Source organism: Anser cygnoides, chromosome 6 (genome assembly GCF_040182565.1).
Source record: "Anser cygnoides isolate HZ-2024a breed goose chromosome 6, Taihu_goose_T2T_genome, whole genome shotgun sequence".
In the NCBI taxonomy this organism is placed as follows: domain Eukaryota; kingdom Metazoa; phylum Chordata; class Aves; order Anseriformes; family Anatidae; genus Anser; species Anser cygnoides.
The window spans coordinates 30,382,223-30,397,416 of NC_089878.1; the positions used below are offsets into that span (position 1 = coordinate 30,382,223).

A 15,194-nucleotide genomic window follows, 5' to 3' on the forward strand; every position below is an offset into this window, starting at 1 on the left:
TTCCTATTTAGATGGTAAAAGCCTTTGGACTTCCTAGGAAATGCCAAGGGAATTGTCGCAAAGCCTGATCTGACAGTGGTTTATGTCACCTCTGGATCAAAAACTAAAAATACCCAGAAAGTCAAAGGCAAAGTGAGTGCTAAAGAGGAATTAGGTTCTGAAGTCCTGTTGGAAATTTTGCCTGGGCAACTCGATAGGCTGTCAAATAGTCCCAGGTGGCTAGTGGTAGCCCAGCAGGGATGTGACTTCTTACCTTGCAAAAGCAGGCAGTCATGATAAAAGACCATTTTTATATCCCTTGTAAAGAAAAGTCAATGTTCATTTGTTTGGGAGGCCTCCTTGACAGAAAGCTTTATCAGCCATGAAATTAGCCCTTCATGCTCTCTTAAGCCAATAGGCCAGGACAGAGATGCCTGCTGCACCTGATGCTTGCAGTTAGTTCTGATTAGCAGCCCCTCATGGATTTCAAGCAGCGGCCTCCTTAAATGCGGACTGTAAAACTTTACTGGCTGCACTAAATCAATAGGGAGGTGAGGGATGGGGCTGGACAAGAAAGGGGAGAAATAAACAGACACTAAAGCTGCAAAGTTATTATCTGCTTTGGCAAATAGCCACCAAATTTTCTCAGTATACTGTATACACACAAACACACACTCACATACACAGTCTCCCTAGCAAAGCAAAAAAGAAAATAGCCTTTAAATAATATGTTAGTTCCCTTGGGCAAATAAGAACCACACGGCTATATTTAGCAAGGAAATAAAACTGCATTGTAAAGCCCTGGAGACCTATTATGGCAATGCCCTTTGCACTTTCTGTGTTTAGAGGATACTTATTTGAGTATGAGAAGATTGCTAGAGACCCAGGTGAGCCTGCAGTCTCTTGGTGGCTGTGGGATGTGACCATTAGCTACCCAAAACTTCACAGCAGTGCTATTACAAAGATGACAACCCCATGCTGTGGGAACTGTGACCCCGCAAGGATATCTCAGAAATTTACAAACTCACAATACAGTAATTCGGTTTGGAAAGAGAAAACTCATCCTGGGAATATTTCTGCATGGGAGCAGATCCTTTAAAGCAAGAAGAATGCTGAGATTTAACATGTGTGATGAGTTTTCAGGGAGAGATCCTAAGGACTTGATTAAGAGTCCACAGAAGGGTTGACACTGACTGAATCAACCTCCGACATTTCACAGGAAATCAGCAACACAGTTCAATGCAGGGGAAAAAAAATGAGAATAAAGAGCAGGCTTCATCTCATCCAATTTTCAACATCTGTAGAATGTAATGTAGACTATTCTACCCGAACTAGTTTCCCGTTGCTCGCTTCTGGTCCTCAGAGGAAAATAGGACTCTCTTTAAGGTGCAATTCACCTGACTTATTTTTGGATGAAATGATTTCTGCTCTGAAAATGTCTGTCTACTGACTGTAAAAAGGCATAGGGCAAATCCTATTCAGAGTGACCAGTGACAATAGCAAAGAGAGATTGATACAGAGCAAATTCATTTAATATGAAAAGTTATTAGAAGATGTGTTATTTTTTACAGTTTGCTTTAGATAATCTTGCAGGATAGAACAGAACAATTTTTTTTTCTAATGATATTTTATTAAATAGATTTTAAAATCCCTCTCTCTCAATTTTATAGGAAGTACCTTTAAAAGGAATTACTTTGAGCAATTTAATTTCTCTTCCATATCACCAAAGCCTTCCCTGTAGATTCAAATCAGAACCAGGGACTTTCCCAGAAGCAATCTGAATGGATTTTGACCAGACATTGATAGCATTGCATTTAAAAACATAATGAAGCCACCTGAATGGAATGAAATCAGGTGCACTAGGGATAGACTGAAATGTGGAAAGACAGAGTCATTCTCAGATTGAGTGAACACTTTCACATTTGTGGACTGCAACCGAGGCTTACAGCAAGGTCAGCATCTTGAAAACCCAACAGATAGCTCATTATATTCATACATCCAGACTGTGTATTAAAGAATACAGCTGGGGAAGACTCCGAGTGTGGGAGCTTGGCACTTTAATTCTAGCTCAGCATCCCCCTCTGCTTCTATGTCCCCATGTGTAAAATTAAGATAATAATATTGCTTTCATCTTCCCCACCATGGTGTTGTGACTATTAATTAGGTAGCATGTGCAGAGACCTGGATAAATGTTAAGTTTTAATCAGGTCTTGATGAGCTTGGGGAATGCAGTGAGGCCTGAGCTGAGGGTGGAAGAGTGAGCCATACTGATCTAATCTACCTGGCACAGGTCAATGCTGTTGGCATAATCCCCCTCCTCACACCCTTCCAAGCAACAGCTGTAGCCCTCAGTAAAGCGATACCAGTTATTTACTGGCAAATTTGGCATTCCTCTTGCCTCCCTAACTGGTGTGACTCATCCCTGGCAAAGGGCTGGTCCACACCTCTTCCACACACTTTTTTCTTGTTTGTTGTGGGCATTTTTGTGGGGGTGATGTTTTGTTCTTCTTCTTCTTCATTGTAGTGTTTCTTTCTGAATTACTTATAATTCTGTGGTGATTGATTTAACTCCTTTTGAAAGGAACTAAAGGTTTTTGCTTCCTGTATTTTCTCCAAGAGCATCATGTACAGTATAAGCTATTACTGTGGACTATCTTTTTGCTGCTACTCCTGTGCCCAGGTCTGAGATTTAGGGACCCATGATGTTTCAGAGGACAAATCACTCCCAAAAGCAGTGTTATCCTATGGGAAGCACTGAACCAAGTTCCACAGGAAGCTGAGGACAATATCCAAAGGTGGAAACTCAGAAATATATGTAAAACAAGTGCTTCTGTTGTGGGTGGAATAGAGAACTCAGGAAAAGCAGAAACATAACCCCCTGAATTAATGATGAATCCCAGCACTCAGAGATGTGTCTTTTAAACAACCTTTGATAATTGGCCTCTCGGTAGCATGTAGTGCACATCCTGAAATAATGGAATGGAAATCAGCATCAATCAACACAGCATGAGGTTCCTTCTTCTCCGGCAAACACATATCCTTGCTAAACACTGGTGGCTGTTTGTCCTAAATTTAACACCAATTAGGGCCTGATCCTCAGCTCTGCCTGAAGGGATGAATGTCCTCCACACCCATCCAAGTCCATCACGAAACACAGAAATATCTTAGCATCCATTTGAAGACATTCTGCAGAGTCAGACCCTTAATAGTTTGATAGCTTGAATTCTAACATTGCCCAGAGCACTAAAACTGATAAACAGAGACATCCTTGTACATTTATATACAACAAAATAGAGGCAACAATAACAGGAAAAAAATGCTATTGCTGTGCTTTTCTTGTGTATCTCTAGAGACAGAAAATCTGCAGCAGAGATAAGAGGGGATAATAAGAGGAGAGAGGTGGCATTGATGGGGGGAAGCCTAAATAATTGGTGTGAAGTTTCGCACCATGTCAGAAAGGCAAACTGGGCTAATTTTCTATGAACATCCCAAAGAGGAATTCAGTATTATTTTATTTCTGCTTGTTCAGCTATAAATATAGAGTATTCTTCCATGTTCCTCCTTTTCTGGCATAAAAATCAATGAAAGTTTCTCACATCATACCAAACAATTTCTCTAAGCTGAAAATGCAGGAAGAAGGCTCGGCTGTACAGCATGCACCATGCCTTGTCCCCTGCCTCTGTCCTCAGCAGTCTGAAACGTCACCAGGTCTCTGTAGCTGCTAGCAAAGGCATCCAGATTCTCTTTATGTCCATGGCCCTTCACATTCAGCCTTCTTTCTCCAATGTGATGGCAAATGACTTTGGTAAAAACAAACACCAGTGATAGTGATGGGCACTCGCTTAAACTTTGCCTCAGCCGCTTGTTTTGCTCAGAGCAACTTACTGCGATAAAAAGGAGGATGATCCATGAACAGATCTAGCTCATGGAACTAAGGAAGCATCACTCAGCAAGTCCAACGTGGTGAGTGATGCACAGGCAGCAAGACTGCCAAGACATTAAATAAAATTAGCTCTTCTGACTGGAGCTGAAAGTTATGAAAATACAGTGGTGTGAGTGGATGAAAAAGCCCTCCTCAATGGTGCCATCATCCAGTGAGACGTTGTGGAGAGCATAGGCATACCTCGAAGGGCTCTGCTGTCATGGAGAAGATACTGCAAAAGGCCCTGCACTCCCTGCTTTGGGAAAAAATGAGAAATGGCCATTATCAATAGCCACCCATCTTTTGGGCAGCTGATAAGTAGAGGGACCGTGGTGCTCTTTCCTCTTATCTGCCCTCTTAGAAATGACAGACCTGAGTGCAGCAAGTCTGACCTTCTGTTGCTGGCAGCCACAAGCATTTGTCAAGTCTTAGACAACTTTTAGAGGTGAAGATAATTTCATCACCTTAGAGAGGCAGCCAAAGCAAGCCACAGTGAGGTCACAAACAAACCATATCTTCCCTTGTCAAACTGATATCAAAAGAGCTCAGCTGAAATCCATTTAAATCAATTAATTATAATTGTTAGTCCAGAGTAACAGAAAACGTGGAGCATTTTCCTCATTTCTTATCCTTTTCTAGGTTTTGAAACATGCACAATTAAAATGCTTTCATTTTTCTTCATTAGACCCTGAATATTCAATGCAAATGAAAGGACTAGATGAAAACTTCCTAGTAAAACAATAGTTGGCTGGAAAATGCTGACCTGGGGAAATGCAAAGTTTCATAGTTGTATCTTGACTGGAAAGTTTCACTGGAAAAAAATGCCTACATAAGGTCAAATGTCTAATTTTCAATACATTTGAAAGTTTCTCATTTGATTTTCTGTGATGTAGTAATATTTGAAGAAATACTATTGAAGATAATGGGTTTCTTCTCCTCCTGCCATGGTCAACTTTTATCTAAATTAAACATTTGGACAAGCTAGAAGTGAAGCCTTTTCAGAATATATTTTTCACAGCATGAGAACAAATATCTGTAATGTTGATGGCAAAACTTAAACATACATGATAGCATTAACAAAAAGATAGCAGTAACATCACTTCCATCTTTATAGCTTGTGTTTAAATTTCAGAGGAACTGGCGTTATCCTCAACTATATCTTCCTTCTAGAGGATTTCCATGTAATTAATCTATATCTTAATCTCAATCTCAGAATGGTTCTACCCCTCCCAGAGACTTTCAAATGCTTCCCAGGATTTGATCAACTACAGTCAAACCCTCCCATATTTTCCCATTGGGCCTCACCTGGGTGAGCAAAGAGAAGAGAGCATTTGCAGAACTTCTTGTTGAGTGATTGCACCATATAAACTTAAAATCCATTATGGGGGCCTGACCAGAGAAGCCTATTGATATAACAGTAATGAAAAATAAGAAGTAATTAAGGTAAAAAAAAAAAAAAGTAACAAAGGTCTCAGTCTGTAGCTGTGCATTTAACTCACTCCATCCAGAGTCTGCATATGCTAAAAAAGACAGCTTCAAAGTGGCCAAAAGTAGACAGCATCTCAGCTACTCTCCTGTACACACAGCCCATGCTTAGTTGGCCCAGGAATGCTTGGTGACAATAACCCATTGGGCTTGCAAGAGCCTTGTGTATGAAGGGTGCAATCCAGCATTTCTATTGGGAAAGGCCTGCATATATGATCCTGAAGGCTATCAGTAAAATGTCCTTAGTCAGAAAAATGGGGGGGGAAAATATCATGTTTCTGATTAGACTTACAGCTCAGGCACTTATAAAATAATAAATTACCTAAAAAAGTCAAGGAAGAAAAAATACAAACAGCTTGAATAGCAATTTACAAACTTGCTCAGCACAGCAATATTTAAAGCTGTTCTTCATGATATGTCATTTCCAGATAAGTTAATAAAGAAATATAGGAGAGAATCAATTTTTAGTAATCATTACCATGTACAGCAGTGAAACCTCCAGGCTATTCAATTAATTCTAGACCATAATTATGACCCAGGAACAAAATTGTATAAATCAGCATTTTTTTTTTATTATTTAACTGTACAAATAAGACTGATCTTGAGTGCAAATCAAGAGTTGTATATTTCACAGCTCTTGCTGTCCCAGAAAATAGGGTCTCCAAGGATTCCAGCCCCTTGAGGCATAAACTGCACACACTTCAAATTCCACAGGGATCACAATAATTATAGTAATTTTTAACTCAACCTGTCACAGTGCCCCAAAGACTCTCAGATTTCTTAATAGAATGCATAAAAGAGAAGGTGAAATTAGCTGGCTAAGCTAGCAAATTCTAGGTGTGAACTAGAAAAGATTTAAAAAAATAAAAATTAAAGTAGAAGAATCTCAAATCCCCCATTCCAATCCATGATCATGCTCACCTGAAAAAAGCCACAACAAGGAGAAGGGATGAGTTTCCTACATCATGTAATGTTTTGCGTTACTAGTGCAATTATCCTTTGTGGATCTCAAAGCACAGTGTGGTTACAGCAGCACAATTACTGCTCAAGCCTTATAATGTTTTAACAGGCAGACCAAGGCTCAGAGGTGAAGCCCCTTACCTAAAAGCATACAGACAGCAAATTTAAAAAATTTCAAACCAAACTCAGGAGTTCAAGAGGTCTCCATACTCTGTAGCTAGATGCACATGAAAAAGGAAACGAGAAATTCACAGACCCTCCAACTAGATGAATTCACAAAACCCTTTCAAAATCAGTGACAATTTGCTTTTGGTCCCCCAGAGCTTTAGGGAACATTGATACCTGCACTTTTTTCAGCTCACTGCTTCCCCCCAGGGTTTGGTCTCTCTTTCATTCATGTTATATATGTTAGTTCGCTTCTCACTTTCAATCCATAATGTGTAAACGTGGCCCTTAGGTTTACTATTTTTCAGTAGAATATTTTAATTAAACAATTATTTGAGAGTAAAATGTACACATCTATTCCTATTGACAGGTGTTTTATAAATTTATTCACTACAGTCTAATCCTTGGTCCTGTTTAGAGACACCAGTCTTGTCAAATAATGACGAAGGAAATGTTCCCTTCTGTGTCAAAGTTCTCCTGCTTCACCCAAAGTCTGATGGTTTTCATCTAGCAAGGATCTGTCTCTGGTGCTACTTTTCTATATATTCCCTTAAAAGTGTGGGAAAACAGTCAATAAGTAAACACCAGGAATGACGCAACTTCATGTGCAAAAACCATGCTGCATGTACCTTCTGGTCATAACATGTTTTCACCCACAGCCAGGTCAGTACTAGGATCCTAGAAACAATAATAATAATTATTATTTTTTTTAATAATGAAATGTAAGAGAGTTTGTAACACATGCACAGGCAGCATACGACTTTTAAAAATGTACAAAGGTTTGGAGATTTCTTTAGTAGAGGTAACACTGATTTCTACAAATATAACCTGTGTTGGGAAATATTTTAGTTACAATGAGATTTGACCACAATGAATCTTCATAATGAATAGTAAATGAAGCTCTTTACTGTAATCTACAAATATACTTCACTGTCATTGGTTTAAAAACAAAAAAAAGACGTTAGGCAGTGAACACGTATCTTTGTGTCTAACAATTTCATCTTTCTTCCCAGAATGCCTTCTTTGCAGACATCTCTTTAAAAAAAAAAAAAGAATTAACCACACCAGATATCCAACCCAGTTTGTAAACCAAAAGGTTCAGCTAAACTTTCAGACTGTGGATAACTTACCTACATTCCAACACAAACAGCATTTCTAACTTACAGTTAGCTAAGGTTGTAAGCAGTGTCATCCTTAACACGACAAAGATATGAAAGTTAAATCTTAAATATGAAAAAAAGAATGGATATAAGCAGTTTAAGCACTTTGCATAAGTATTCTGTCACCTTTATATTTCATGCATTTTGTTAGACAATATTGACATATGATACTTCACTGTATACCTTCCAATAACAACTTTATCTCCATTTTTGGAAATATATTCATGATACCTTTCAATCCAGATTAATATGCATTTATCTTGTTGACAGCTTAAGTACATAATTTACTTAGATTGATATACATACTCAGGAAAAAAAAAAAGGAAACCTATCTATATATTGTAGCTATCGTCAGTATGACTTAATGATAATAAGAAATTGAGTTTCTAGACTTACCATGAGAAGTCAGTATAGTTCTTTAATATCAAAGTAAGTCAATAAAAGTTTATTCTATCTTCTCTTCCTTTTCTCTTTCCTATTTTAAACTGACTTGTTTAAGATAGTGCTTTAAGAACCATGACATTCAGATTACTGGAAATCAACCAGAAGAACAAATTCCCAAGCTAAGATATCCCAGCACAGAATACTACTCTCTCTATATCTGTTATTTTTTGTTGTTCATCTCAACTTTGACACAGCAGCTTGTGGAGACAGATGAAGGCAAATATGACTGGTGACACATGCTGAGTAATTTCATGTGCCAGCGCTAAGCTCAATCTAGAAAGGTCAATATTCACTCATCGCTGTTGCATGAATGACAGAGAGACCACTGTCAGTTGAAAGCTGTCATTTGGTTCACAGAACTTTTGCCATGTGATGTGCCAAACTGTAGCACAACCTTACACTGCCTACTTGGAACCAAGTCCCATTCTCCAACTAAACCCATGTCCAAAAGAAACATCCTTCAGAAACTGAGATAGCTCTAGGTATATGCAGCAATAGTGATTTCCCCAAGCCACTGCCTGATGGGTAGTTCTGATGCTTTTGCTTGATTGATGTACAAAAAAGCTCCTCCCTCACAGACAGGTAAAAACAAATATAAAGCAATGACTTGCATCCTATCCAACCATTTGAAGCATACCAAAGTATCAGATGTTTCTGAGTACTGTTTCCAGCTTAGTACTGGCAAGTTCCTGATTTAACTCAAAACTCCTGAGAAGGGGGCAATTCCAGAACAGATCTATCAAAAGAAAATATCTTAATCTTTTGTGAACCTCATACACTCCAATTTCTGCAGTTATTCTGCGAGGATATTTGTTTGTTTCTCTTCAAAAGAGGAACCTGCTTTGGCAGGAGGGTTGGACCCAATGATCTTTCAAGGTCCCTTCCAACCCATTCAATTCTGTGATTCTGTGAGGATTTAAGATTAATCTCAGGCATAGATTGAATTTAAATACAATCAAAACATGTTGCTTTAAAGAACTCAATTTTCTGATTTAAATTTTTATAAATACATATATAATAGTGCTCATGCAATAGTTTTTCATGTTTAGTTTCCAAAGTAAGTCGGTCTTGGCATTGCCCAGTTTTAAAGGAGGTGACATGTAGATAGAGATTCTGTTAATTAAGTGTGAGAGTGAATTTCATCTGTATTTCCTTTCCCTTCCTCCTCACACTCGTCTATATCACCAAGGTCCAGATCACATTGCTCACAAAATAAAGCTGCAACTATACCTCTACTCAGAGATAAGGAGTTGCACGGACACGAAGAAAGAACTCCGGTCCAGCCATCATTCCTCCTCCCAGCTGAGCAGCAATAACTACCTCCATGTTGCCTGCTTCAGTTCTATCTTCAGGATGTTACATTAGGGTCTGAACATGAGAGTGATAGCAAACATCTGCATTTTGTCTTTTGTTGCCATGAAAGCTGGAAAATTCTGAAGAATGTGTGTAGCTTAGTTCAAATATGTCATCTCTTCTGTTAAGGTTTATGTTTTTCTTTCAAAGTTGATCAATTGCATACTGACTACAGGAAAGAAGAACCTTTAATTACTTTTCTGATCATTGTATCTTGTTCTCAGCTTCCAGTCCAAGGCTGACAACTGAGCTACAGAAGGTATATTCAGGGGAAGATAGGCTTGTAGTTAATAAATGTAGTTATTCAGATACAAGTTTAAAGAGCGGCTACCCAAAGTCGTATTAATGTCTGGTACAAACTCAAATATTACTTAGTAGGAGGAAAGTGTTAAAATGGACATGCAGAAGTAGATCTCTGTTCTGCTCTGTGGTGGAATAAAAATTCTGCAAGTGTTTCCTTTCTTGATTTCTAAATCATGTTTGGCACAATATAAGTGTGGAGAGATGCATTATCATCTCTGGAAAGAAAGAGCAACCAGAGGGAATGATGTTAAATTATAAATTAAAAAAATAGAGCAGCATTTATCTATAAATCTAATGAGACAGGGTACTGAATATATAACAATCATAGCACAGTTTAAAACAAAATGAAAATATGTAGTTATTCAGAGTGTAAATTGGACTTGAACAGTGCATTATAAAATTTGATATATAAAATGGGTTAAAATAAATAAAAAAACATAATGCAAAGCTTATTAACCAACTTGTGAACAGCATTAAACAACTACAGGCATATGCTCACTCTGATCTCAGCCTTTGTTTTTTCACATTCCCAGCTAGTCTCTTCACAGGGGGTACAGAAGAGAGGCGTTGGATAATGAGAAAAAGTTCTTGGATCTAAATTGGAGAATGATATTATTCAAAAGACCTCACATTTAATGTTGTTTTGTTTTGTTATGCTAGCATTCTTCAATGGTGCTCTACAATTTGGTATACAGGCACACTTCTCAGCTTGCAGATTACAATAATTTTCCAGGTTCTAGTCTGCACATTTGTTGGAACAGGTTCTGATCTCTGACTTCTTATCAAATATACCTGTACTGGACACCATGGATCAAGCAGAGCTCGCAACTTATTGTGTCACAAGCTAAATTTAAAAGAAAAATCATCCAAGTTTTAAGTAGCACTGAGTGTGATGGACCGTATCTACTCTACCTTGGGTAATACAGCTAGCTACATGGGAGCTAGCTAGCTACCTGGGAGACTAGGTAGAGCTTTCTTGTGTCTGTTTGAAGTTTGATAAAATATTCACTGGAAGCTTTTCCAGGTTTATTGTTATAGTGACTAGATTCAACTGAGACAGATTATAACAGGCTGGATTTGTATTGTTCTTCTATTATAATGAGTACCTGTGAGTGAATAAACACACTATATTGAGTGTATTTCTCCTACAGTAGATACCTAATGGGAAAAATAGAAGAATGGTTTGAGTTGGAAGGGATCACAGAATCATAGAATATCCCGAGTTGGAAGGGACCCATAAGGATCATCGAGTCCAACTCCTGGCATCACACAAGTCTACCCAAAATTTTAGACCATGTGACTAAGTGCACAGTCCAAATGCTTCTTAAATTCAGACAGGTTTGGTGCCGTGACTACTTCCCTGGGGAGCTTGTTCCAGTGTGCAACCACCCTCTCAGTGAAGAACCTCTTTCTGATGTCTAGCCTAAACCTCCCCTGCCGCAGCTTGACACCATTCCTGTGGGTCCTATCACTGGTGATTAAGGAGAATAGGTCAGCGCATTCCCCTCCACTCCCCCTCGCGAGGATGACAAAGATCATATTACAGCTTCCCCTACATGGACCTGGATACAAGACAACATTGTTGACACCTCCATTCAACCTAGCCTGGAAAGCTTCCACGGATGAGACATCCACAAATTATCTGGGCTCCTATTCACCCTCAGGCCTGGCCCTCGCCTTCAGCTCGGGCTTCGCCCTCAGGCCTGGCCCTCGCCTTGGGCTCATAAGTCTTGGGAGGGCTGCTATCACTAGTAGATACAATGTCAGTCTGTATGCAGCCTTAGACAAGGTTGCTGAAACCCATCTAGCCCATGGTTCCTCTGTTCTACTCCTCTCTCAAGGAAGTCTTCTTGTTTATTGTGACCTACAGAGTAATATTATTTATGAATTGTGCTATGGAAATTCATGGTATCACATCTGTTAATTAAGCCATGTGCATGGCCCACCTGCCCAGGATGGAAACTGAAAACTTATGTCCACAAAATAAAGTAGTTTTTATGCAACAAATGCATTAATACTCATTTTTTAAGGGATGTCCCCAACTATAGATACAATTACTGTGAATGTTGGTTCAGGTTCCTTCCCCTCTGTACAACAAGTGATGTAAAGTACCAAGACACAGCATACTTTTTGTGAGGAGCTACTCAAAACTCTTCCAGTCTCCTATGCTGTCTAAAAAGAAGAAAATAACTAAAAACACTGGTCCAGGAAAAGACTATCTTCCAGAGATCTGAAATTATCTTTTTGTGCAGAGAATTGGCTGCTGATCACTTTGCACACCCATACATTTAACTCTGGGCCTTATTTACACTCATGTCAGATCATCTTCGGCATGATTTTTTGCAGCAACCAGGTACGTTGTACAATGCTCCAGAAAAGTATCTGCAGTTATTCCTGTATGCTTATACAAAGTAGATTAGGGAATGAGTTTGTTAGTCATCACAACTTTCACAAAATTAGGGAAATAGACAACGAAAAGGACAGATTCATTCTCTCAACGTCAAAGATCACACAAGATAGAGAAAAAAAAATAACTGATTTTATATGAAAGGTTTCTCCTGTGGGGAAGAGAGCTTGCCTTTTGTCTCAGACTTTGTTAAAAAAGTAGAATTTCCAGGAGAAAACTCAGCCTGCTTTCCCATCATTTGCTTACCTCATAAAATATGCAAGACAGTGCTGGCAATGAACCTTGCATCAATTCATCAACATGCCATTCCTGAAGATTCAACCTTCATTGTACAGGATAAGAGTCACCATCAGATAGTAAGTTAGATCCATACTGATGCTCTCAGTGCATCAATAATTAAACAGGACTTTCAACCACATCGCTTAATATGACAAAATATTTCTTAAGAATTGTGAAATTATCACCCCCCAAAAAATTACCAAGATTACAAAGAACCCATCATGCTCAATGGCGTGTGTTCAGAGACATAGAGCATTCCTTCCACTTACTTTAACACAGCAGTAGTATTCAATGGCTTCAGGCTGTAATTAACAGCACAAAGCTCTCTTACTGGGAGACAGGATAACAATTCAAGAAAGTATATCTATATTCTGCAGCAGGTTCCTGAGATGCTCAGGATTTAAATAGCTTTTAAAGCAAACCTAAAGGATGTTGCAAAAATTATGGTTAGTACAGGTGAAGAAAATGAACAGAATCCAAGCACTAATATAAGAAATTAACGCCCCTAATTAATTTTGCTGCCTTACCCTGCTAAGTCCAATCAAAAATGTTGCAGTGTAAGTTAGTCTCCACAGTTTGGGGAACCAAACTACTCCTAATGCAAATATCACCCGTTCTCTTGGAAAAATATTAGAGTTGGAAGAAGTACCTGGTAGGATGCTCCTGGCCGTAGAGTTCACGTGAAATATTTTGGGAAGTTCTTCTGTACATGGAGGAGGGGAAAAAAAAAAAAAAGACTTTTGTAAAGGTCAGATGCTTATCCTTCAACCTGCCACTGAATGTTGCACAAAGCTTGCAATTCCTTCATGCCATTCCTGGTGACTTCTTAGGAAAGAGAAATGGAAGATGCACAGGTTGAACAAATTGTTTTGATGATGGCAGCATGCTACCAGACATCTTTCCCAAAGGTCCAATCTTTCCTTCTTCAGTAAGTGGAAAGAGATAAGGTGAGAGAATAGCTGTGCTCTCATTGTGTGTCAGTGCTTAAGGACATTTTCACATGATCAGAAACATCTGAGTCATCCCAGTTCAGCTCATTCATAGCCCATCTGTAGACCACCACTATGAAAATTATCTCACTGTCAGTTCATTGCATCCAAGAGACTTTTTTTTTTTGTAGTGTTAATGCAGAAAATGGACTGGTTGCGATAAGCAGACCAGTTTATTCTGTTTCAATTGAGATCCAGGACAAATTACTGAACTTTTTTTTTTTTTTGACAAAATTGCTACATGGAAGAAGAGAACAATCTTGTAAGATAGTTTTGGTTTCCTGACGTCTTGGCCTTTCCCAGTCATGGCAAGAGTGTCCTTTCTCACTAAACTGTACTAGTCACACCATGCAGTCTTTAGAAGAACTGAGCTGTGCAGAATTACACTCACCTCTACCATTTACAGGTGAAAGTGGGAACCTCTTATGGTTGAAACAACTGAGTGGAATGCCTGATAAGTGCCCAAAACTGTAGCTTTAGCTTTCCTATGATGTGGGAAAACCCTGTCTTCATCTCATTCCCTGACCCAGTTTGGAATCCCTAAAAAACAGGCTGAAGGTAACTATTTTGTTCTTCCTGGCTATTTTTTACTGTAAACTGACTGGGAAAGGAATTCTCTCCCACCAAGTGCCTATCTAGTGGCTGTCACAGAAGAATCCTGTTAGCTCAGATTTTAGACATTCTTTTGATGCTACTGCTAATAATAACAGTAAGAAATGTCATTTCTCTCATCAAGGAACTTGAGCCTCAGTGTACTTTGCAGCCCATATTCTTACTAGCTTCCTTTTTTCCACAGAAATTAAAATGGAAATGTCAAAGCAACTGCAGCAGCAAGCAGTGCCTAAGTACAATCAGTGTAATACAGATGCTAGAGCATTTCATCTGTAGCTTTAAAAAAAAATACTACTTTCTTTGTACATAAATATGGATTTTGTTGCTATCTTAGTAGGAAGAAAAACCAACAAGAATGCAAAGCTTTTCTTACTTCCTACCTGGAAAATGTGAAGGATCAATATTTAAAAGCATTTTTTTTTTTTTTGGGGGGGGGGGGGGGGGAGGTGTTTAAAGAAATGTTAACTCCTTGGGACTAATTCAATTATCAGTTAGAAATAGCTTGTGATATCAGCTTTCATACAACTATTCAATATACTAAGAACATTTTTTTTGAATATCTGGAAAGTGATTTAAAGCATCGTTTTCTGTCCTGTTTCCATTTACAGAACATATATTTTTTCTAATGTTGCTCCTAATAAGTGAAGAGACAAAATGTAGAAATAACAGCAGAACTAATGGTGTTATAACATCCCTTTAGAACTCAGTGCCAGTGGTTGGAGTCAGCTGCAAGTTCTTCACCTTCCTTCATCTTCAAAATATGAAGAGTTTCTGGTAGGAAAGCATCAGTTCAAGTGTACAACAAGCATCAGAGCAGCCAGGTCAGTGTATACTCGGGAGACTGTGGTGAGACTGATTTATGCTGCAATTTCTCCAAGGCTGTAGTATCACGAGATTCCAACTTCACAGGTCATTTCTCTCCTGGCCTATTCCTCCCTCCTGCTTTCTGCTCCTACACCCCTAAAACAGCACTCTCACTGTTTACTGGTATAAATATTTGTGGGACAATGCAAATTGTACTAAGGTTAAAAACAGTCCTTCATTTATTCTCAGGGCAGCTTTGCCTCTAAATTGCAGGTATTGTAAAACTGTGACTTGAACTATGTGAAGACAGGAAAAGAGAATCCTAGAAGATG

General features: G+C 38.7%; 1 long non-coding RNA gene across 1 annotated transcript; it reads right to left on the reverse strand.

Annotated features, from left to right (window-relative positions):
* Window positions 1–4,492: 4,492 nt before the first annotated feature.
* On the reverse strand, window positions 4,493–13,508 carry LOC106045933 (uncharacterized). Its single transcript, XR_010832493.1, has 3 exons — window positions 13,107–13,508; window positions 12,425–12,500; window positions 4,493–7,189 (listed from the first exon to the last, which is right to left on the reverse strand). It is a non-coding gene; the product is annotated as an uncharacterized lncRNA (long non-coding RNA).
* Between the last annotated feature and the right edge of the window lie 1,686 nt (window positions 13,509–15,194).